This window comes from Mytilus californianus, unplaced genomic scaffold, assembly GCF_021869535.1.
Source record: "Mytilus californianus isolate M0D057914Y unplaced genomic scaffold, xbMytCali1.0.p SCAF_15, whole genome shotgun sequence".
NCBI classification, from domain to species: Eukaryota; Metazoa; Mollusca; class Bivalvia; order Mytilida; family Mytilidae; genus Mytilus; species Mytilus californianus.
Genome location: NW_026262637.1, coordinates 16,411,287 through 16,437,466, shown reverse-complemented (window position 1 = coordinate 16,437,466; position 26,180 = coordinate 16,411,287). Strand labels below are relative to the sequence as shown.

The 26,180-nt window shown below is 31.9% G+C and overlaps 1 long non-coding RNA gene across 1 annotated transcript; it reads left to right on the top strand.

The window, feature by feature from the left end:
- Nucleotides 1–2,772: 2,772 nt before the first annotated feature.
- LOC127725532 (uncharacterized) lies at nucleotides 2,773–10,755 on the top strand. Its single transcript, XR_007993025.1, has 2 exons — nucleotides 2,773–4,341; nucleotides 9,467–10,755. It is a non-coding gene; the product is annotated as an uncharacterized LOC127725532 (long non-coding RNA).
- The last annotated feature ends 15,425 nt before the right edge of the window (nucleotides 10,756–26,180 follow it).

The following is a 26,180-nucleotide window of genomic DNA, read 5'->3' as shown; positions in this document are numbered from 1 at the left end:
AACAATTTCAGATAAAGATAAATTTTAAACAGCAAAACAGTAGTATGGATCCTTATATGAGTTATTGCCCTTGAAAGACAAAATTTTAATAGAATTTAGAGTTTCTTGTGAAAAATATGATAGATGGAGAGACACTTTAAGTGGTAAACATGTTCAGCTAAGTAAGATCTGTGAATAAGCTTACATGACCAAAATAGTCAATTGATCCTTTATCCTGTTTATAGCAGTTTTTGCCCTTGAAAAATTATTTTGACCTAAAATTATGTTTTTTGCAGAAACAATGATAGAAAGAGAGAAACTTTAACATGTTTAAGTGATAAATTTATATGTTCAGCAAAGTAAGATCTGGGAATAGGAATTATAGGACTTACATTATTTAATTCATTAATTGATCCTTTAACATGTTTAAAACAGTTATTTCCCTTGAATGAATATTTTACCCAAATTTTTTTTATTTTTTGCAGAAACTATGATAGGTACAGACAACTTTTAACTGCACAAATGTATATAAGACATATATTTTTAAATAAGTCAACATGACCACTTAATTTAAAAATTATTGGAGCTAGCTAAGATACAAGTGTAAATTAGATAAAAAATGATCAGCTTGACAAGATGTACAAATTTATCCACCAAGGAATAAAAAGATTACTTTATTTTTATATATTGCCCCTGAAATACCTATTTTTCTAACTTTTAGGAGTTTTTATGCCCCATTTATGGGCATTATGCTTTTCAGTCTGTGTGTCCGTTCCTTCGTCCGTCTGTATGTCTGTCTGTCCCACTTCAGGTTAAAGTTTTTGGTCAAAGTAGTTTTTGATGAAGTTGAAGTCCAATCAACTTGAAACTTAGTACACATGTTACCTATGATATGATCGTTCTAATTTTAATGCCAAATTAGAGTTTTGACCCCAATTTCACGGTCCGCTGAACATAGAAAATGATAGTGCAAGTGGTGCAACCATATACTATGGACACATTCTTGTTTGCTGTCATTTGAAAACTGTAGGAGATAGACCTGTTAAAAGAGTTGTCTGCAAAAATGATCAGCATGACAAGATCTATGTCATGTATGTTCTTTAATGATATTTTTAACATTGATTTCTGATTTTGGAGTTATTGCCCCTGAAACGTTGATATTTACTGTTTTTTTACAGTTTGGCTTGATATCTATTAACTAATACATATAGGTTAAAGGTTAAACCTGTTAAATGCAAAAGTGATCAGCAACACAAACAGTACCTATATATATACAGCTGTAAAGTATGTGCATTTAAAAGTCCTAGTAAACTGGTGTTTTGTTCACCAGGTGAGTGATACAAAGCCTCTTGTTTCAAAACAAATTTTGCCATAATTCAGTTTTTTTGGCATTTCTAGTTGAAACTTATTTTCATAGAAATTGATCCAATATCCACCCATTTAGGTGGGAATCATATCTCTGGCCTTACATCATGTACATTGATGCAATGTTTTGGTTTATTTCGGAAAACCTTCATCAGAGACCATATATGCATCCCTTTTGTTTTTTTGTTTTTATGCCCCCGCCGTAGCTGAGGGGGCATTAAGTTTTACCCTTGTCCCTCTGTACGTCCCAAAGTTGGTTTCCATTCTCTAACTTTAGTTTGCCTCAACCAAATGTTATGAAACTTATACACAATGCTTATTACCACTAAACAGATCAAGTTTGAATTTTGGTGGCGTCACTTTAACCGTTCTAGAGTTATGTCCCTTTACAAATTTTGCCTCAACCAAATGTTATGAAACTTATACACAATACTTATTACTACAAAGCTCAGATCATTAACAAATTTGGGTAGTGTCACTTTTACCGTTCTTCAGTTATGTCCCTTTATAACTTTAAATGATATATATGCAATTTGGGGCATCATCTGTGCCCCATGGACACATTCCCCATTTTTTCATTTATTTCTTTTTAAGTCTCCCAAACGAAGTTTGGGAAGACTTATTGTTTTTGCTCAGTTATTATTATTATTATTCTTCTTCTTCTTCTTCTTCCGCCGCTTTTAAATTTGAACTTGTCCGCACCCGTTCTCCAAAACCGCTTGTCAGATTAACTTAGGGTTTCACAATATGTTAGACTAACATGTCTAGTGGTGCAATCAGGGTTTTGTTTGTGCAATGGGGTTTATAAAGGGGTACTTTGAGGGGCAAAAAGAAAAGAGGGTTTTACTATAGAACCCTATGGGATTGTATTTTTTAAAATTTTCAAATGATTATAAATTGAAAACCGTTTGTGATAGACACAATCTTTTTAATTGAAAATGTTCTAAATGATAAAGCCCATTAAATGAAATACAGGGTTAGTCCCTAGGGGTCACCACCACCCCCTGCCATTTAAGAAAGTTCTAATACCTTGTTAGTGGTCAAGATCCCCACCCCTAAACCATTTATATTCTGGTTTGTCATGATAAAGCACATCAAATGTAATACAGGGTTAGTCCCCAGGGGTCACCCCCACCCCCTGCCATTTAAGAAAGTTCTAATATCTTCTAAGTGGTCAAGATCCCCACCCCTAAACCATATATATTCTGGTTTGTCATGCTAAGATGGTTTGAATGATATACAGGGTTAGTCCCCAGGGGTCATCCCAACCCCCTGCCATTTGAGAAAGTTCTAATATCTTGTAAATGGTCGAGATCCCCACCCCTAAACCATATATATTCTGGTTTGTCATGATAAAGCACATCAAATGAAATACAGGGTTAGTCCCCAGGGGTCACCCCCACCCCCTGCCATTTAAGTAAATTTCTGGTTTGTCATGCCAAGATGGTTTGAATGATATACAGGGTTAGTACCCAGGGGTCATCCCAACCCCCTGCCATTTGAGAAAGTTCTAATATCTTGTAAGTGGTCAAGATCCCCACCCCTAAACCATATATTCTGGTTTGTCATGCTAAGATGGTTTGAATGATATACAGGGTTAGTCCCCAGGGGTCATCCCGACCCCCTGCCATTTGAGAAAGTTCTTATATCTTGTAAATGGTCGAGATCCCCACCCTAAACCATATATATTCTGGTTTGTCATGATAAAGCACATCAAATGAAATACAGGGTAAGTCCCCAGGGGTCACCCCCACCCCCTGCCATTTAAGAAAGTTCTAATATCTTTTAAGTGGTCAAGATCCCCACCCCTTAACCATATATATTCTGGTTTGTCATGCTAAGATGGTTTGAATGATATACAGGGTTAGTCCCCAGGGGTCATCCCGACCCCCTGCCATTTGAGAAAGTTCTAATATCTTGTAAATGGTCGAGATCCCCACCCCTAAACCATATATATTCTGGTTTGTCATGCCAAGATGATTTGAATGATATACAAGGTTAGTCCCCAGGCATCACTAATGCATATAACTTTACTGGACCAAACCAATTTTCACTGGACGTTGCCAAATGTCAGGCGACCCTGGGAATTAAGAATAATGGGAGCTTCGTTTGGGAGACTTCGTAACAGCATCCTGTTACAATCATTTCTTGTTTAATTACTGTTTTACTTTTATTTCTATTCATTTATTTTTTTTTTAATTTATTACAGTTTTAATTTTTAATTTTTTAAATAGTTTTTGAATTGTTTTTTTTTAATTTGTTAATTAGAATTTGCATTTTATTTTTTTGTTTTTCAAACAATTTTAACCAATGTTGAATTAAGTGTTTCATAGTAAGGAAGTGTGGTCTTAAGAATATCAGTTTACATGTGTTGTTTACATGATGGTCATTAATTAGTTCTGCACAGTTAAATGTTAGTAGGAACTGTGAGGTTTATATAAATTATTTAATAGCTTTGTTTCACTAATATTCACCAATGTTTCTATTTCTTTTGAATCCTATTGATAGGTTTTATGGAATTTGGCACCTATTGTAGAATTTGTTTTAATAAGATGCAAGTATTTCCTGAATACTTTTTGAAGTTTTCTGCTTGAGAATGATAATTTGTAATGAATGATATATTATATCTATTTTCAACTTCGTTCCTTTTCTGGACATAATTTCATAGAAATTGATCCAATATCCACCTATTTAGGTGAGAATCATACCTCTGGCCTAATTTCATAGACAAAATTTCATAGAAGTTGATTCTATGTCACCCCATTTAGGTGCAAATCACCATTTTAAATTGTGCTTTCAAGCAGTTCATATGTAAAAAAAAGCTATGGATGATAATCATTTTCAGCATGAGGTTTAGGCCATTCTTTTCTTATTTCAGATTGACATATATCCATAGGACATGCAGTTAACTTAGACAAATATGAAGAAAAAGGTCTCTGATTCAATTCTCTGTGAAGTTCAAGGACTTTCTTAGTCAAATATGGGAAGATGTGAAAGGTAAGTTTGAAAGTTTGTAAGTGTGCAAAAATATGTTATGTCTAACAAAATGTGCTGTTTCACAAATAAAATACTATCAAAACAACTCCTGATTGCTCAACATTAAACTTCTGAATTGTCCATGAATCATCTTCACGATTGTCCCACATTATTTGCTCACCTGACTGGTTTGGTCAAGTAAGCTATTTTCATCACTTGGCATCAGTCATTCATTATTTTTTACAAAAATCATCTTTAACCACTACAGGGCTCAACAATAATGCATGTCGATTGTCCGGTACCAGAGGAAAAAAAAGGTCGGACAAGTAAAAGCCATACAGTCAGGGGTACTACTTGTACAAGTAATTTTTATTTACCTGAAGAAGTAAATATTAATATACTTATATAAGTAAATTTGTAGGATACTTATACAAGTGTATTTTATTTACTCGTATAGGTAAATTTTTTTTGGCTTAGTTATGTCCCTTAGACATTCAGATATTTTTACTTATACAAGTAAAAAAGTCATCCTATCTTCTTTTCTTGAATTCTTAGGACTTCTTTGCTCTAATAGAATTTTGAATTGTCTGTCCTTTGCAGATGTCTTTACTAATCATTTAAGTGTAATTTCATGGACAATGAAAATCTCATTTGTCTGTTATCTTCAGAACACTGCTCATTTACAAGCCCCGAAGGTGCAATTTTTGAAGGCCTTGGCAAATATTTAAGGTCTTTGCTCAATCAGTTTCTTTGTTGAATTAATGAGATGAAACATTGAACTCTAATAAAAAATTATGAGCTAACCTGAGAAAAATTGTTAAAGGCATGTTTTTACATCTCAAAACTTGAGAATTTTTGTGGGATTGTAAAAAAAAATTACTTATACAAGTAAATTTTTAAGAAAATTAAGGGGAGATTATTCAAACATTATAATTAACTAATATAAGTTAATATAATTTACTTCTTCAAGTAAATAAAGATTACTTGTACAAGTAGTACCCCTGACTGCCATATGAAGCTTGTCCGACGGGACAAGTAAATCCAACTTTGACGATAAAAGTAATTACAAAAAAAACAATAAAAGAAGATAAAAGCAATTATTAATTTGACATGTTTACTTGCAACCAATAATTTAATACTGGTTCTTTGTCTGATACTTTTTAACAGATAAAACGCATACTATCGCATACTATCTCCGAATCCGGTCTTACTGCTTTGTAGATAAGGTAACAAGACAGTTTGCACTACAAAAGTCCAAAAGTCTGAAAATTGGCACCAGCACGGAAACGGAATCGGCTCCATGTGTAATAGACAGTTTGGCACTGTAGGAGATATTTTGGGACCAAGACAACCCAGTACCTCATTTCCTTTCCTTATTCTGTTGCTTTATAATAAATATGATAAATTTCATTTATCAAAAATATTTTTAAAATAAAAATGAATAAATTATTGACTATTAAATTCAGAAAATTATATTTGATCATATGTAGACAAAACAATATTTGATTGCGTTTGAATAAGCATTTTAATATATTAAAACAGCTGATTGTAGTAGGGCATCAATCATAATAATCAGTATTTTTAACATAAAAGACCAGGATTCAAACCAAATGAGTTTATTATGACTAGCAGGCCTACCAGACTGTGCCTCATGTGCTGAGTTGGATGAGACTTTGGCTTTGATGAATACTAGATTTAGTTGTTCTCGACTCATATTTTGAAAAGGATATCAAGAGATAATAATCAAATTCTGTTCCATTGTTTTAACTCATTTTGTTCATTGAATCAGCTTTAAATGCAAAAAAGGTTAATATTAAGATTTTTTTTGCAACAAGTTACAATTCCATTCGGACAAGTAAGGTGGTCAAGTCCTTATCCATATCCTTAAAGCAGTAGGTCATATATTTGGTGTATGGAGTGATTGTAAGGTATACAGGCATGTGCAACTGACAGGTATCATCTGACCTTGACCTCAATTTCCTGGTTCATTGCACAATGTTTAGTTTTTGTGGTTGGGTCTATCTCTCAGATAATAGTAGCAATAAGGCCACTATATTGGTGTATGAAATGATTGTCAGCTGTATTTGCTTGACTGGTTAAACTGACCGTGACTTCATTTTCATGGATAATTTATGGATCAAGTTTATGTGATAATTGTAGTAAAAGCGTCATATTTTCAATCATAAGTAAAGCAGGCATGACATTTGTGAATGTATTGCACTCTTGTTGAAATATTTTCTTTGCCAAAAAAATATTATGTCATGTATGTGTGTTTCCAGTTGCATGTAAAAAAAAATATAGGGTCAGTAGGTCAGGATATTTTCTTACTAATTTCATAGTAAAGTTCTTTGAACTGTTGTTCAAATGTTTTGAAGTTTGAAACTGTCATGAATGTTTGTATATCATGTATATATATTAGATTTATGGTTGTATTTATATAATCAAGTGTACTGCAAGCACACATTAGCTGGCCAATTGTTTATTAACATTCATGTTCACAAATAGTGCAAATTAGGGACATATGCTAAGGAAGAATTTTTGATTTTTGATTTTTTTGTCAGAGCCGATAAATTAGGGTTGGACAGCAAATCCAAACACATCTTTTTTGTTGTTAGCCCTATTGAAAACTATAGTAAAGAGAGGGAAACAGTTTGAATAGTAGAAATTCTTAAGGGTTCCACGGAACCCAGTGTCTCGCCTTCTTTATCTGATAATCGCAGGCTCAACAAAAATGAGGAAGTAAATCAATGAAAATATTCCTCTTGATACTATCTTTTGATTGTAAGAAGCTTCTGTCCAAGTTTGGTAAAAATCCAGGATAGTTTATGAATCTAATAAATGTTTAAAAACTTTAACTGCAGACTGAATGTAATATGTAATGTTAACTGGAAGAAAACAAAATTTCCTTCTAGATACTAGCATTTGATCATAAACAAGCTTCTGTCCAAGTTTGGTCCAAAATAGTATAAGAAAGTTATTAAAATTTTAAAAACTTTAACCACAGAGTGAATGTGTTGTTTCCTGGCAGAAAATCTAAGTCCATTTAAAAGTAAAATAAGGAAAAAATGAATTTATTTTTTTACAAAATTTACTGCTAGATACTATCTTATGATCATAAACAAGCTTCTGTCTAAGTTTGGTACAAACCCAGGATAGTTTAAGAAAGTTATTAAAATTTTAAAAACTTTAACCACAGAGTGAATGTAATATTTCCCGGCAGAAAAACTAAGTCCATTTATAAGTAAAATACGGAAAAAATGGAATTTTATTTTTTACAAAATTTACTTCTGGATACTATCTTATGATCATAAACAAGCTTCTGTCCAAGTTTGGTAGAAATCCAAGATAGTTTAAGCATAGATATATCTATGGTTTAAGAAAGTTATTAAAATTTCAAAAACTTTAACCACTGAGTGAATATTTGTGGAAGCCGCCGCCGCTGGAATGTAGGATCGCTACATCTTGCTTTTTCGACTAAAGTGGAAGGCTCGACAAAAATGATCAACACCATAAGATCTACAAATAAGTGACATGGCCAAAATCTTCAGTTGAGTTATTGCCTGTCAGTGATGTTTTCTTTCTTTAATTTTATGATAGAAAAATAGAAACTTTAAAAAGCTAAAATGATGATCGTGAGCTTTAGATTTTTTTCAAAATCCAGACTGATTTGAAATAGTTATAGAAATTTTTAAAGGTGACTGTCGGAATTTGGTTCAAACTGAAAATTGCAGCTTTTATACCTATTAATTAAATCCTTAAGTTTGACAGCAATAAACCAAACTATAAAATAACCCTATCAATACATAATTGATATAGATGGGCTGATTTATGACCAGTCAAGACTAAAGGAGTAGGTTCGATAACACCCTAAAACGGCCCCTATTTCTAACTACAATTTCAAATTAGTATTTATTGACCAATATCACAATGAATCATAGCTAATACAATGACTAGATAGAAAATATGTCTTTTTGTTGAAAATTTACGTACTTGCGTTCTATTCATGACGTCCTAGATAGCACTCACTTTGATTTTCAACAAAAATTCAATGAAAACGGGTAAACTTACAATGATTTTTTGGACAGGAAACATAGAGCGCATGCGTTGACAAAAAAGCTTTTTTTAACAAAATGTTTGTTATCACATTTAACATATCTGACTTAAGTATTTAGTTTGTCGACGCCTGCACTCTATGTTTTCTAGGCCTTAATTTGTTTGAAATCTGGACGATTTGGTCAAATTTCGCAAAAATCTCTATTTTTGACCTATTTGGGATGTAAAAATCAACACTTTAAAACTAAAACTTTGACTTAATAATCGGGGCCAAATATGACCCATACCAAACTTACTCCTTTAAAGGTCAAGATGGGTGGAGACTGGGTCAAGACTGGTCGAGACTGAGTTGAGATTGGTCAAGACTAAGTAGAGACTGGTTGAGCATTTGGCAAGACCTTACCTAGATTATCAAGTACTGTATTAGACTCATTAGGTTAAATTGTAGACCAAAGTCAAGTACAGTTAAGTACAGTCTAGATAATGTTGAGTCTTTTCAAGTACAATCTGTGCTCACTGTTAAAGTCAACTTTATATTGACAGCTGCAATCACATGCGAGACACTGGGTTCTAAGGAACCCCTCACAAATTTTTCTTAAAACCATTTAAATTTGCCTTGTTTGTTTTAAGACAATTATTGGTAAAATAACATAATTAAATTAATAGGATTAGAACTTTGCCTCTCTTTTAGAGAAGAAGATATCTGTTGTATGATTGCTAATCCTAATGCTAACTCTAAAAGTAAAAAAAGCTTTTTTATTTTTTAAAACTTTTCCAGTTTGCCCCATTTGTTTGCAGGTAATAATCGGTAAAGTAACATATATATCAAAAAATGACACCAGATTAGAAAAAAAAGATGCAGTATGATTGCTAAGGAGACAACTGCCTTAATAAGAACAATATTTAAACATCATCAGTGTGATATGGCTTCAAATATTGAACAAAACATATGACATACAGTAAGCTATGAAAGGTCCTGTGATAGCAAAATCATCTATTATAAGAAAGAACAAAATATGCCGACAAAAACAATCATGAATAGTATGCCTGAAGGACTTTAAAATATTGAACTTGAAGTGACTTTTCTTTGTAGGATACATAGAAATCTTGAAGGACAAATTGACGAGAGTCTTAAAAGACACAGATATGAAGATAAACAAGAGGAAAAGAATGCCAAACAAAGTTCATTTTGTAGTTTAAAGGACTGCAGACTTCCTGATATCTTTCAAACTGTTGTGTTTTTTGGTATAAATGTGATAATGCATTATCATCTTATTTGTATAGGCATACATCCTGCAAATCTTGTTGGTACCTTTTATCTCCATTAATGCAACCGCTATTTATAAAACATTGTTGTGATTGTAGTTCTATATGTGAGTTTATTAGTTAACTAGTGCGTAGTAATTGCATATATGAATTATTTTATACCATATCTATCAATCTTTGTCTTTTTAATTAAGAAATAATTTTTAAAACCTTGCTCTTTCAATCCTAGTACATTTATTTTAATTATTTTGCATAGTTTATAAGTTTAAGTAATGCCATTTTATTTCCACATTTGAATTTTACAACATAAAATACATAAAGATCAGATTTATATCTGTGTTAACAGTTTATTTAATGGAATATTATATTTATGTTTAATTTGTAATATGCACTTTGTCTCATATTTTTTTCAATTTGACACATTTTCTTTTATTAATCATCAAATTTCAACAAATGTTGGAAACAAACTTACATAAAAACTTTTCGAATGTATCAAAATTCTGTGTTGTAAAATCTTAAAGATTTTCTTTTTCTGGATTTTTCCCAATATGTTTAAGAAATCTGTAGCATAATTTTTGCTTGTAGATTTTATTTCGGGATTTTTCCCGTAATGGGTAAAAAAATCTATGCAACAAGTGTGTGCCTGATAATAGATTTATATTTTCGGGATTTTTCCGGAAATGTGAAAATAAATTATAAGTCATGAGTTTCAGCATATACATATGTTGGGTATTCGGGATAATTCCCGAAATGTTTGAAGACATATATGCTTTATACATTTTACATTTACATTATTTTTTCGGGATTTTTCCCGAAATGTGTTTAAGATCTGTTTGTCACATAGCTATGCTACCAAAAGTTTTAATTAATGTTGAAAGTGATTTCGGGGAAATTCCCGAATAAAATGTTGTCACATACATTTTTACCACAAATATTTGCAACTTTCATATATTTTGGGAAATTCCCCAAACACTAAATGTAAGTTTTATCAATTATAAGAATAAAAGCATGGAAGATTGTAAAAATTGTGTGTTTCTTTATGAAATCTGCATTCATTTATGGTAAACATTGAAAAAGCTTATAAATAGGAATAAAATGGATTTTACTCTTTTAAAATAGAGTCAGTTATATTACATTCACAAATTTATGTTACAAACAACATATTTTCAATGCATTTTTCTATTTCATCTGTTAATGTGCAAAATATTCAAAAATACTAGATTGACGTTTCTTATCTCTACACTTTCTTTTCGGACGCTTATTTTGGGTTTCATCTTCTTGATCATTTTGCTCTTGAATATACTGTTCAATGATTTCAATTTCATCCTCTGTATCAATTTCTTTAAAAGTGGACTGTGTTAGGAACAAGGATCCACCGAGAACATCACAGTTATTATTGTTCATATCCGAATTCTGATCTTGGTTTTCATTATTGTTTGATTCATAACTTTTATCTAAATCATGATGATCAACAACAGGTTGTGTTTTATTGGGTTCAAAATGTATTTCAGCTGATACTGTCTGAGTATTGTCATTGGGAGAATAATATTTCTTAATGTTCATCTGTTTGAATGTGCCTATAACATCATCACTTGATACACATTTAATCCTGTATGTGGCCTTTTTTACAACTTTATCAATTTTGTATGGCCCCAACCAATTTTGCTTTTCCATTCTTTTCTTTCTCTTCTTATTTTTCACCAGTACATTATCATTTTCTTTAAACTCATTTTCATGAATATTATGTCTATTGTCAAAATGCAACTTCTGTCTTTTTTGTGCTTGATCGATATTTTCCATGACTTTCTCCGAAATCAACTTCTGAATTTCATGTAATTTTATAGCACAATCTTCAATTTGACCTTGGTTTAATTCTTCATATGACTGAAAAGTGTTAACAGTATTACCTATAGATTGTTCATTTGGTAATATCGGATTTCGCCAATACATTAAATAGAAATGTGAGAAATTAGTAGATGAATGTTTAGAAGTGTTGTAAGAAAACAAACATTTTGGCAGAAAACGTTCCCAAAGATTAGTTTCCTCTTTTACGGTTTTGTTCAACATGTTTTTAAGTGTCTGATTATACCTTTCACATTTGCCATTTGCCTGTGGATTATAAGGGGTTATATTAATATGTTTGTATCCATACATGTCATATATCACACCAGATAACTTGGAATTAAATTCACCACCATTATCGCTAATCATTTCCAGTGGTACTCCATGGCGACAAAATAAAGTATTCAAGTTTTCAGCTATTTCACTTGCGTTTTTGGTATAGAGAGGAAATGCTTCTGTATAATTTGAAAAAAAGTCTATGACGGTTAATACATATTTGTATCCTGCATCGGAAAGAGGTTTTTCAGTTTTGTCATTATATGGGCCGATTAAGTCAATGGCAATTTTTTTCCATGTTGAGGGAGGAACGGGTATTGGTGTCATTTCTGGTTTTGTTGTTTTCTGTTTTTTATTACTTGTTTGACACTGTTCACAAGTTTTTATGAAGCTTTTCACATCTTTTATTATACCTTTCCAGTAATAACGTTCTTGTATTTTCACCACAGTTTTGTCGACTCAAAGGTGGGACCCACTATTTATGTGACATTCTGATATAATTCGAAATTTTTCGTCTGATGGGATTACCAATCTCAAATTTTGATCATCTGCTGCTACACATTTGCCTGAAAATAATATGATGGATTATTTTAACTTTTGTATAAATATAAATTTATATAATTTTTTTAATAAAAATCAACATAGGATAAGTATTAAAAGAGAGACAACTGTAATCTAATAACTGGAAACAAAATCAAACGCACCTTTTTGTTCTGAACATACATGTTATCCCCAAAGAAAATTGTCCTTTAATTAGTGAATACTATTTATGATAAGATTTATTCCAGTTAGGATAAAATATCACTGACATTTTATCTCTGTATACTACATGTATTATAACCTGTGGATATTATTTATGGGATAGTTCTATTTTATCTACATCTTCTGATCCATGATCGATATTTGATTGTTTTTGGGTTTAAAATCTCTTTTATTTAATTCAAAACATATTTCAAAACAAACACTGTTAATTATTGATGATTATACAAATATAAATATAAAACTTACCTTCATTAATTCTGTAGTACAGCTTATTTTCTTTAATTATGAAGCTTTGGGCACGTTTTCGTATTGCTCGTTTCTCATTTAAAGAGCTGTTTTCGGAGTATTCTTTATTCAGCAGATATTTGTACAAAACGTTATACTCCTCTCCATCCATCTTGACATAAATGATTATCTATTATCATTTTACTTGTTCCTTTAAAGCAATGTGCCATTTGTTAAAACACTTCATTGATCAAGATGCAGTAGGATAGTATTTACTTGATATTGTATCCCATCGGATATAATTTTACTGAAATATTATCCCAAATGGATATAATTTTGTAGAAATATTATCCCTAGAAATAATAAATTTCTTGGTAATATTATCCCATGGGAAATTATTTTACTACTCACTTTTATCCTGAGGATATTATATCTACATTGATTTTATCCTTCGTAGCGGATAAAATTTTTTAAAGTGGGACAACTTTTAAAGTTAAAAAAGATCCATTATTGACTTATATTTCATCTGTAGGGATAGTTTTTACTTGGGAACTTATATTCTAAGGATAATATTTAAGTTTACACTTGTAAGGATACATGATGTACATTATATAAAAATATTTCTTTTTTTCTACAATACACTTACCCCCCCCCCCCCCCCCCCCCCTTTTCTTGCCAATCTAATTTTATGCTTCACTTACATACATACATAACTTACCTACCTACATGCATGCATACACACATACATATGCATACATTCATACATATAGTTACATACTTACATGTACACACATATAAAGACATTTACAGATACATGCATTCACATACATGTATACATGCATTTGCATACATAAACACATATACATACATTATAGTAGCATATATGCTTACTGATACACTTGAAACATTGAAAACAAATACACAATATTAACATATTAATACATGCAATCTGCTTTTCAAGAAACTGTTTTTTCCAAAAGTTAATTTTATTTATTTTAAGATCTGTAACACCTTTTTTAACATTCTGTTTATTTCTATATTGGCCGTACAATATAATTCAACTGTACTATTGATTTCATATTTAAAAATTCTCAATATGTCTATTTTTTTTGCCTTATTATTGGATTTATAATGTGACTTATAGACTGAGAATAACATTAAACTCAGCAAATGATTAAGTCCAAAATAAGCATCATCATGAATCTTGTATTCTATTACTAGAGAGTGTAGGCTTATTACATGTTTGTCAATACCTAGTTTGTTAAATATATATCTCATTGATTTCCAGAAGGTTGTGTTATATGAGCATGTGATGAAAAAATGATTGTAGTTATCTTGTTCATTACAATATGATCAAAGGCTGCTTTCAGAAATTTTCCATTGAAATAACAGCTCTTTATTTGGCAAGATAAAGTGCATTAATTTCCACCTGAACATCTTAATTTTATTATCTTTTAGATATTCAAAAGTGAATTTTATAGTGTCTTTGAGTTCACTATTTATATTTCCTGTATGTAATACCCTTTCCCATTTTAAAAATCCAATAGGTGTTTCTGTTTTTATTCGACTTTGCACTATCTTATAGATATCTTTATTATTAATGCCCAGAATATACTCACCAAATTCCAAGCAATTGGGTTTTTTTTAACATCAATAAGTTTGAATTAGATCATTTACTGATTTCTGTTCACTAATGGAATTAATTTTAAAACTTTCCTTTGACTTTCGTTATGTTAACAAGCCTTCATTGTAAAAGACATCCCCCCTTTTTTTCTTCCCTTGACGTCTTGATCTGTTATGACTCACAGAAACACATCGACAAAACATCTCGGCTACCAATGGGTTGCAATTTGGATATCATATATATCAATAAACATGTGATACACATCGGTACAACGGACACACAGGACTCGTACTTTTGTTTATAAAGTAAAATATAAGTTGGTGGCCGCGAGATTTAGATGAATGAGTTGTAGAGTCAAATTATTGTGGAAATTTCAAGAAAAACGGATTATCTGATATTTTTTAACTTTAATTAATTTCTAAAGCATGCAAACCTGTATGGTTAGTTTAAACTATATATTAAGATCATTTGATGAAAACTGCTTTAAGATACTGTATAATTCAGCTGTACTTACTAGATACGAAATATAATAAGGCTATTTATTAGAAGGACTTTTGATGCATACAATTATAGTATCACAAATGTCCCTAAAAATTAAGATGATTAATTTTATGATACATGTAAAATTGTCACGTCATTAAGTATTATTCTCTTCGGTTTTTTGTTAAAATTTGATCATGACCCGCAGTTATGTCTATAGACACGAAATATATAAATATTTTCAAATAATTTTAATGTCATCTATTTACAGAAATTCAGTAAATTTGGATATTTCATTTCATACATCAGCAACGGAAATAAGTGAAATCTTTTTCGTTTTATTTCTCCGTTAACTTATATTCTTCAGATGAGAAGTAAGAATATCATGTACTTTAACATAACTTACCAATGAAGTACAACTACAGTAATTTAATAGATAACATAAGTGCATTAATTAAAAGACAGACATACTAGTATATGTTACATTTGTTTTTCTTTAATTCTTGCTCTATTAATACTTTTTCTGACCTGTTGATTATTTTTTTATTTTATAAGCGTGTAGATCATTTGATCTCAGTTCTTTATTGGTCAAAATTCGATTATGACGTCACTTGTTCTTGCTTTCCTCTAAAATACCTAATATGATGTCCTGAAAAAGGCGTCACGTAGGAGGAACACATCTTTTTGTAGGTCGTTCGAAACGAACGATTACAATAGTCTGTGTTTCGTATAAAAAGCATTAGAAAAAAACAAATTCCACCACAAAATCTCGTGCAATACGATATTAATCCACTCGCGACTGTTTAATCTTAAATATTTAAAACGCTGAGCGAGCTTCGCGCTAAAAATTTAATAATTTAACTGGTTTGAGTGGATAAATATCGTATCACACTCTATGCAGTGGTAGAATCTATATTTCTCCAACTGATTAATAATGAATATTGATTTATTAATGAATTGTTGAACATGATATCATGGTTATTCAAACTCCCTTAACATATCTTCTAAATATGAAAATGCAATAATTTAAAAAAAAAGATAAGAACAAAAGTTTAAGCACGAGACAGTGGGTAGGCGTTGGTTCATGCAAAGCAAACCATTCACCCTCCTGGCTGATGATTTCTATTTCAAGAATCCACGTTTATCCATTGTATCTACAATACATAATTGGTTGTTAATAATGTGTCACTGAGTGGACAATTTCATGTGAAATTCAAATGTCTGGCAGTTTTATTATCTTCTACAGATAATACAAAAGTGCATAGTAAAATCTAGTTTTTAGAGTTTAGTTTATAACTTTCTTAAACGTAAAATGCCTTATATTTGTATTTTATTCATGTAGGGCATGCTTAAAATTTTCAACATGCAAAGGTATGTCAGTAAATATTTGATGTAAGAATACAGTCATTTAGTTGAAAGGCCACAGTCATAATGAATCTTAACCTACTTTCACATTTTCTCAACATTAGACACTGTTACGTAGGGAACACATATACACAATAGTACAACGTTGTTGGTTTTATGGCACATACTTCAACACTCTATGTATAGAATGAAAAGTTGTGACATGATTGCAAAAATGACAACACACCACCAGAGACCACATGATGTAGATATGTGCCACTATTGGTCACCGTATGGCCTTCAGAAATGAGCAAAACCTTTGGCATACAGCGTAGAAAGCTAAAAAAAAGGCCATCCACTGAACAATGTAAAACCATTTAAAAGAGAAAACTAAAGACATGATTTGTTTTAAAAAATGAAAACAACTTAAAAACAAGTGTGACCGTCTTTCAATGTTGTGATATTACACTATTGTTTCAGGTAAGGGTGAAGGTCGGTACCTATTAAAACGTTTAAACCTGCTGCATTTTTATACACCTGTCCTAAGTCAGGAACCTGATGTCCAGTGGTTGTCGTTTGTTGATGTGGTTCATAAGTGTTTCTCGTTTCTCTTTTTTTATATAGATTAAACCGTTGGTTTTCCAGTTTGAATGGTTTCACAGTAGTCATTTTTGGAGCCCTATTATAGCTTGCTGTTCGGTGTGGGCCAAGGCTCCGTGTTGAAGACCGTACTTTGACCAATAATGGTTTACTTTCACAAATTGTGACTTGGATTGAGAGTTGTCTCATTTGCACTCATACCACATCTTCTAATATCTAATTATTACTGGGTTAAGTATTTGTGTGGGCATCCTTCTCCCCCTTAGATTGGGAAGGCGGTCGAACAGCAATATATAAGAACTACGTAAAGAAATCAGTTGCAAGAGGCTATACTCATCAGATTGAAACAAAGCACACAAATCACTAACAAAAGACAAAGTACAGATCTGTTCATGACTCACAGTTGGTAACAACTAAGTTAAAGCCAAATAAAAACTGATAAGCAAATCATGTTTCTACGACTAAAATATCAATCCTTACAAATCCAACTTCCAATGAAATTTGACGTGATTCACAGTCAGAGAAAAACCTGGGGTTTTTCATATGGAAAATGAAGGTTTCAAAAATAGAGTATAGGAACGTGACTGTACATTTACGTTTAACAATAATATTTAGGTTTGGTTGTAAATTCATTGATAACAAACTCATTTTGTACAGAAAAAAGAAAAATAATATTCAAATATAATGAGTGCATTGCTTTCTAACCAAAGTTTCGTAAACGCTGTGTATCGTTTGTTATATTTGTTAAACGTTACAAAAGAAGAAGGAAATGCATCGTTTAATCAGTGATTATTAAACCTGTTTGGACTGTCAAAAATGCGTGCACATGTTGTTTAAATTTAGTTTTATTAAAAATAGCAGCAATGAAAGAAAGGACGGCAATACCTAAATTTGAGTAATTTTAGACATTGTTTTGAGTTATGCCATTCATGAACATAATACCTCTTTTTAGTGTGAAAAATATGTTTAGATAATTCATTAAATGTTAAAGTTAGAAAGAAATACAACAAACTGTAGACGCATTTTCAGCGAGTATATAGTTTGTCAAAGTTTATACAAACTTTGCAAACGTATGTTAAAAACAAATGATCTAATAACGTGTTCGCGCTGAACAGTTTGTATCGTTTGTGTTAGAAAGAAATGAACTCAATATAACAATATTGAATTAATTGATACACCGTAATGCAACCAAGAATAAATGTAACACACAAAAATTAAACGTATCAATCGATTAATTATTGACATTATTAATTAAAAAGGTAAAACAAATAACAGTTTAGATTGTAAATAAATGTTACACAATATAACAATATTGAATTAATTGATACACCGTAATGCAACCAAGAATAAATGTAACACACAAAAATTAAACGTATCAATCGATTAATTATTGACATTATTAATTAAAAAGGTAAAACAAATAACAGTTTAGATTGTAAATAAATGTTACATTTGTACTCATCTGGTTTAGAAACAAGTAATCGCATTTTTAATTCTGCCACACGCTTTATCTATTGACGACAATCTAAAACTACCGGTCTCCCTAATAACAGATCCAGTCTGTTAATTTCACGAACAATATAATGTGTCATATAACATTGTCCTCCTCCATATGCATGGAAGACACGTCCTCATGAATATATGAATATATTTTCTTTCGTTAAAACAAAACACACATATACACATGCTAAAGCTCATAGATTGCATATGAATGTCTCAAATTAAAGTTTAATCATTTCCGTCAACGAGCACAACATCTTCCAAGTATTTTAGAGTTTTCTTATCCTCGATAAACGTTGCAAGCAGTCCATGCTGTATCTCCTACATCATACATTTGAGTTTCCACAACTATTGGTGTTGTTTCGTTTGATAAATATTCGTGGTATGTAATTTCTTCGGATAAACCTTCCACTTGCTTTTCTTTGCAACTATGGTATGTTTCGTCCTCATTATGATTTGAAAGATTTTCATCTAATCTTTCTTACCTGTTTTGTGTATTTAGAGATGCTGGGGATAGGGGTGTAAGTCGAAAGTTTATATCTGACGGTTTGTCGGGTGTTCGTCGTTGTCAACATCATGCACCGTACAAAAACATCTTCTAGTGTGGTTATCTCATCTCTGACCTCTGACTTATTTACCTCCTTTCATTGTTTTTACGACTTTCCTAGATTTTCCTTTACTTATTCGTATGCCTGTAGAATCTCTACTTGGTTCTTGTTACATATTAATTGGCATTTTTGCAGTACTGCACATCCAGTGGAAGTTTTAGTACCCTTCCAAGTATAGAAAATTAGCCGAGGAAATCACTTTGTAGATTCATGTTCACTAGTTCTATACCGCTTCGTCACTTTTTTCTAGGTGATCATCCTAGTAACGTTGATTTTCTTTGACGTACTTGCTGAGCATAGAGAGCAGTTCTCTTTTGAATCTATCAATCGTCTGATTGAGGGTGGTAAGTGGTCGTCCTGGATTCCTAGCAGCTTACACAATTCGGATATTAGTCTAGACTCAAATTCCGGGCACTGGTCATTATGCAATTGGAATGGTTCCTGAAATCTACTTATAAATTGAATAATGAGGATTTCGGCGATCACAAGAGCTGTGTTATTATTCAACGGGAAATCATCTACCCACATGGAGAAATAATCACCAATTAACACAATAAATATGTTCCCTTGATCCGAAATAGGTGGTATCTTAAATTGAGATCTAGAATAATGTGGCTGCAACGGGGCCTCAGCTGTTCTACTAAGATTCTTTCTAGTAACATATTGTACACAGTTAGCGACGTAGTTTTCGACGTCACTCCTCATTCCAAACCAACTGAATCTGTCTTTGACTTTTTCAAATGTTTTTGACACTTCCAAATGTCCCCCAACTATATTTTTTGTACATTATTTCTTTAACTAATTTACGTTGTACAATCATCTTTAATTTATGTTCTTCTTTATTAATACTTATAACGTGTTGTTTTTATATTTTACAGGTCGATACCTCTGCTGGTTGCCTATTCGTCCCCGAGGGTATCATCAACTCATGCAGTAGTCAGTACTTCAGTACTGGCATAATTTATAAGAAACGTTCTAAAATTGTCCGTTATAAATTTTTACATTTTAACATGTTTAAAGAACCTGAGGTTTCAACTCCCTCATGCAGAGACTTTATTTTTGAACTTTTGGTCATATAGCTCTCTAACTGTTTCGGTTCTTTTACATCATTGGCTTTCAAATATTCGGCTTCAAGCGTTCCTGATGAAGGTAAATCCAGAAAAGTGCGTCGGACTACGTGTTGTTTTCACATTTTGTAGTCTTTTCACATTTCATTGTGTAATATCAATTGATCAAAAATCCACAAGTCCTTCTTTTACAGGACTTTTCCATTCAATCTCTCGGAATTCTGGTCGTCTATTTCCAATGTTTCATGGGAAAAAACTTCAATATCTTATATTTATAATTAGTCATGGTATTGGTGTGCTTTCTGGAATCTATTATATCATGACTGGTCTCTAAACGTGGATTATATCGCTACAACATGCTGTTCCGGAACCATCTAGCGTTTCATTTTTATTTACTTATTTTTGTTGTCTCGTCATCGTGTTAGTCTGTAAATAAAAAATGGCCTATTAACAGCACAGGTAGCGATATCATTATCCTCATTACCACATTAGTGGAATGGCATTCTAGACATTCTGTCCGCATTAATATGATGTGTTCTATAGAAAATTCATACTCCGATAACTGTGTGATCCAACCCATAGTCTATCCTTCTGGTTCTTTTATAAAGAAAAGCCATTTCAGTGCGTTAGGTCTGTTCTTGTCCAAATTTTCCATACAGATAACGACGATAATATTCTCTTTTCTTGTAGTACAGTAGTTCGAAAACGCTACAACAGTTAATAGTGATGCAATATCTGAAAACTTTTCTACGAATTGTCTATGATATGAGGCAAATCCTCAAAACTGCTGGACCTCTGTTGCAGAAGATCTGGAGGGGGGTCCTGTCTTTAACGGCTTTGATTTTTGTTTCGTAAGGTTCAGTACTTTTTTCCGAAACAACATGACCTAAACAAGTAATTCTTGTTTTTAAAATGTGACCTTTGGAAGGTTTGAGCTTCAAGTTTGCCAATCGAACTCTTTCGAATACTTCTTTGAGTCTGACTAATTGTTCATCGAAAGTGTGATTAAAGATGATAATGTCATCGAGAAACACTAAACACAAGTCCCAATAATCCCGACAGAACCTTTTTCCATCAGTCTCTCCAAAGTGCTCGGCGCCCAATAGAGAACAAACAGCATGACCTTAAACTCATACACTCCCTAATTGGTTGTAAAAGCACTCTTCTCTCTGCTGTGAGCATCTAATTCTATTAATCAATAACCACAAACTAAATCAAGAGTAGAGGATAATTTGGCCCTGCTAGCGCATCCAATGTTTGGTGTATTTGTGGTTTATTTGTGGTAGTGTATATGCATCCTTTTAAGTGACTGTGTATATCCGGCAATAATCAATACAAAATCTGGTGCAACCATCCTTCTTAGGAACTAAAATCACAGGAGCTCCTCAAGGGCTACATGATGACTGAATAATCTCTTCCTGTAAAATGTTGTCGATGCAATCTTTGATGTCTTTCTGTTTGTGTGTAGACACACGTCTTATCCCTTGTCACAGAGGGCAACTTCTTCCTATTTCAGTTTGGTGTTTGAATAAGATCAGCTGGTCCTTTTGTAAAAACGTTGATGTATACTTTTAACAGAGAATTAAGTCTTCCTTTTTGTTTAAGATCTAGTGAACAATCAACATGAAATTTATCAATTGTATTCTTGCTATCATCAGTTCTGTTAATCGCACCACAACCACCGATGTTTGTATCAAAGTCCTCCTTAATCGTGGAGAAAATTTCCAGAGTAGTATTTTTGTAGATTGTCACATCTTCACTTGAAAAAATTTCAACCCTGAACGTTAACGGACCAGTTCAGTTTTGTGACATTACAGGACTTTACGATAACAGTACAGGTTTCTCATTTTTTAAATTTAATTTTGATAGATTATACCGACACAATTTGTTGTCATAATCTCTCCTCTGTCCTTGGCATCAAGTTTCCATCAATAATCTTTTCATGTCCAGCATGAATCACTTTTTTTACAGATTGCACGTAAGTTGCGTATCTGTTCTTTAAAAAGATTTTTGTTCTTTTTATTTTCAATGTCAAGGTATCAAAATCAATTATCAAACTATGGACTCTCATAATATCTACCTCATGAATTCATTCCTGTGCCAGGTCCCTAGCTTTTAAAACTGAATGTATACCCACTTCCTGTCCTACACAAATACTTTATTGACAAAGTACCATTATGACAAAGTATCATAATGACAAAGTATCATAATGACAATGTAACATAATGACAAAGTACCAGCATATACTGACAAAGTATCAGCATATAATGATAAAGTAAAAACATATCATAATAAAGTATCAGCATATAATGACAAAGTATCGTCATATGATGACGAAGTATCAGCGTATAATGACAAAGTATCATCATAGTATACAATTTCACACATAAGACAGCTACGGCGTTCCATATATAATGATTCTTAATGTTTTATGTCTACAAATCGAACTGATACTAAGTTTTATTACCTTATCTGCTTATTTTTCCTATTAAGATTGTAAAGTTCATGTACTTTAACATAACTTACCAATGAAGTACAACTACAGTAATTTAATAGATAACATAAGTGCATGAATTAAAAGACAGACATACTAGTATATGTTATACTTGTTTTTCTTTAATTCTAGCTCGATTTATACTTTTTCTGACCTGTTGATTATTTTTTATTTTATCAGAGTATAGTTCATTTGATCTCAGTTCTTTATTGGTCAAGATTCGATTATGACGTCACTTGTTCTTGCTTTCCTCTAAAATACATAATATGATGTCCTGAAAAAGGCGTCACGTAGGAGGAACACATCTTTTTGTAGGTCGTTCGAAAAGAACGATTACAATGGTCTGTGTTTCGTATAAAAAGCATTAGAAAAAAACAGATTCCACCACAAAATCTCGTGCAATACGATATTTATCCACTCGCGACTGTTTAATCTTAAATTTTTAAAACGCTGAGCGAGCTTCGCGCTAAAAATTTAATAATTTAACTGTTTTGAGTGGATAAATATCGTATCACACTCTATGCAGTGGTAGAATCTATATTTCTCCAACTGATTAATTATCAATATTGATTTATTAATGAATTGTTGAACATGATATCATGGTTATTCAAACTCCCTTAACATATCTTCTAAATAAGAAAATGCAATAATTTAAAAAAAAAGATAAGAACAAAAGTTTAAGCACGAGACAGTGGGTAGGCGTTGGTTCATGCAAAGCAAACCATTTACCCTCCTGGCTGATATCTATTTCAAAAATCCACGCTTATCCATTGTATCTACAATACATAATTGGTTGTTAATAATGTGTCACTGAGTGGACAATTTCATGTGAAATTCAAATGTTTGGCAGTTTTATTATCTTCTACAGATGTTTTATGTCTACAAATCGAACTGAAACTAAGTTTTTTCTTAATGTTTTATGTCTACAAATCGAACTGAAACTAAGTTTTATTACCTTATCTGCTTATTTTTCCTATTAAGATTGTAAAGTTATTGATTACTTCACGATAACACTTTTATTATCCTGTGTGTGTATTATAGAATGATGTTAATAGAATGATTTAGAATAAACAGATGAAGTGTCGATCTTTCGAGTGAAATCCTATTTAGACATGTTTCGAACAATTCAAAAAGAAATAAATCAATATCGCGTGAGAAATTCTGTTAAAGTTACTCACTGAGGGATAGGAGTGTCTAGATAAGACAACCCGATGACCGGAGTCCGAAGTGTATATCTAACATACGCCCGATGCTATACCCTATATTTGTTTACATTGAATATATATATAAAATGAAAAAGAACAGATAGCATTTTCATTGACAAAATCAAACCATGATTAATAAAGGAAAACATCTTTTTAGATGAAACCCCACTAGTAATCTTACTTTGACGATCTTCATTCAAACTTGAAGTGAGTAATTTTTGCAAACGTAAAAGTTGCCGTTTTGCATATTGCCGTTAAATTCATGTGCTAATGGATCAGTAGGTCAAGGTTGACCGTATCGTGTTTTCTTATTTGGACGGGACGGGATATCAGACGGACGACTTTTTGAAGGTAATCATAAATTTATTTTATATGTTACGGTTTTACGGTTTTGAAATACCTCCTCCCCCTCCCCCTCAACATTAAACATTCTTATTAGAACATACTTAGGGATAGGTGTGTCTGGATTAGAAACCCGACGACTGGACACACTTAACCTACAAAAATACAGATTACATTATAAAAAACTTTTTTTTTTACATACATGTATGTTCTGTAAGACATTGCCATATGGAATCAACAATTTTAGCTTCAAGTAAAGCAGTATTTAAAAGATTTTGTTAATTTATAATAGATGTTTAATATTATCTTTCGCTATTGGAATTTCCTGAAATATGTTTATTTTTAATATATCTTGAAACAATTTGTATTGAGCAATATGAACAATCTCTTTATGTTATTGTTCATGCTATTAAAACATTTCTGTTGTTATAAATAACAATGGACTGTGTTTTCAGGATGTAACAGCAGGGGTTTCCAGTTTCCAGTAATCCCGCTCGTCTCATCTTGTGGTCAATATTCATTGTTCTTCGTAACAATTGATCTGTAATAGTTATCCCAGGAGGACGCGTTGTGTCAGCCAGATCACCGTAATCGCATTCTTCAACAGAACAGACCGTAGGCCTGTGCATAGCAGGCATGGGGTAATGCAAATTTGTAATTGTAATACATGGTAATGCATTACATTTTTCCAAGTAATTGCATGTAATATTTAATACAGCAATTTCTGCATTACATGTAATTGTAATATAATGCATTACTTTAGCAAAAAGTTGTGTAATTTCATGCATTACATTGCATTACATGGCATTACTTTTTTCACATACTACATCTTTAAAATATTGTTGGAGATTTAACTAAAGCAGAATTTAAGATTTCTTGATTAACTAAGAATATATTAATTATTTGAATATATTCTTTATTTCATTTTATTTCATACATTTTCCTGCATAAAAAGATTGATATTTGAAAAGCATTACTATATTGTTGTCATAAGATCAAAGAATACCTTCTCTTGATTAAATAAAAGATTATTGAAGTTTGTTATAAAACACTAATAAGTTTGTTTTACATTTTGTACAATCAATATTTTCATTATTTGGACAATTATTCATTAATTAAGCTCTATGTTTATTATATAATTAGGAAAGAAATTCTCAGTAATTAAATATTTTGATTGAAATTTCAAAAAAACAAAAAACATATTTATAAAAGTACATCTCAACACATCGACACATCTTTTTTTACATAATAAGCACAATACAAGTCACACTTTTCTATTTCCAAATCACTGGGTTGAATTTGAACACAATGTCACAAACAAAAAGTCACGGACAAAAAGTAACAGGACAAAAGTTAGAATTCATATACAATTGAGAACGAAATTCAGTTTTCAGATTATTTTCTTTGACCACAATTAGTCAAAGTGATATGGTACCTAATTAGCTTCGCTGTGCTAAGAAATATATTCTTTGCATGATTAAAATTTGATAAATCTTCATTTATCTAGGCTTTTGAATGTTGTAATAAATAAAAACTATTTCAAGAACTTTCTTTAATATATTCAAACAAGTTTAAACACATTGTTTGTGACAAGTTGTACTGTGACTTTTTGTCCTATTAAATTTAATTTTTGACTTTCTATACTGTGACTTTTAATCCTGTGACTTTCTGTCCGCTTACCGTTTTTGACAACGGGTATGACAGTATTAATCAGAACGTTTCTAAAGGGACGGTGATACATCTCTGGTGGTTTTCCCCAGGGAACCGAAAAATTCGGCCGGACCCGAAACCGGAACATTAAAGGCAACTCAATGCTCTTTGGTCGGGTTGTTGTCCCTTTGACATATTCCCCATTTCCATTCTCAATTTTAACCAAATGACTCCCCTTTTTGTCACAATTGTCCGTATTGACCACGAACGTTTTGGGTCTATCTATCACGTACATATGCTGACCAAAGTCATCTGCACAGACAACGATGACCGACACACCTTTCAAGACATTCTCAGGGAGCCTTTCCTGACCTTGGAAACTTGATTGATGACCAGTCTACAGGTCCTACAAGCCTCAATATCCTCTCCATCATTCATGGGGTCAGAGCCATCTCCATCTTTATCCGATATGTCGGATGATTCCGAAAAGTATCCCTCTTCCATGGCTTCGTCTTAAGTCTT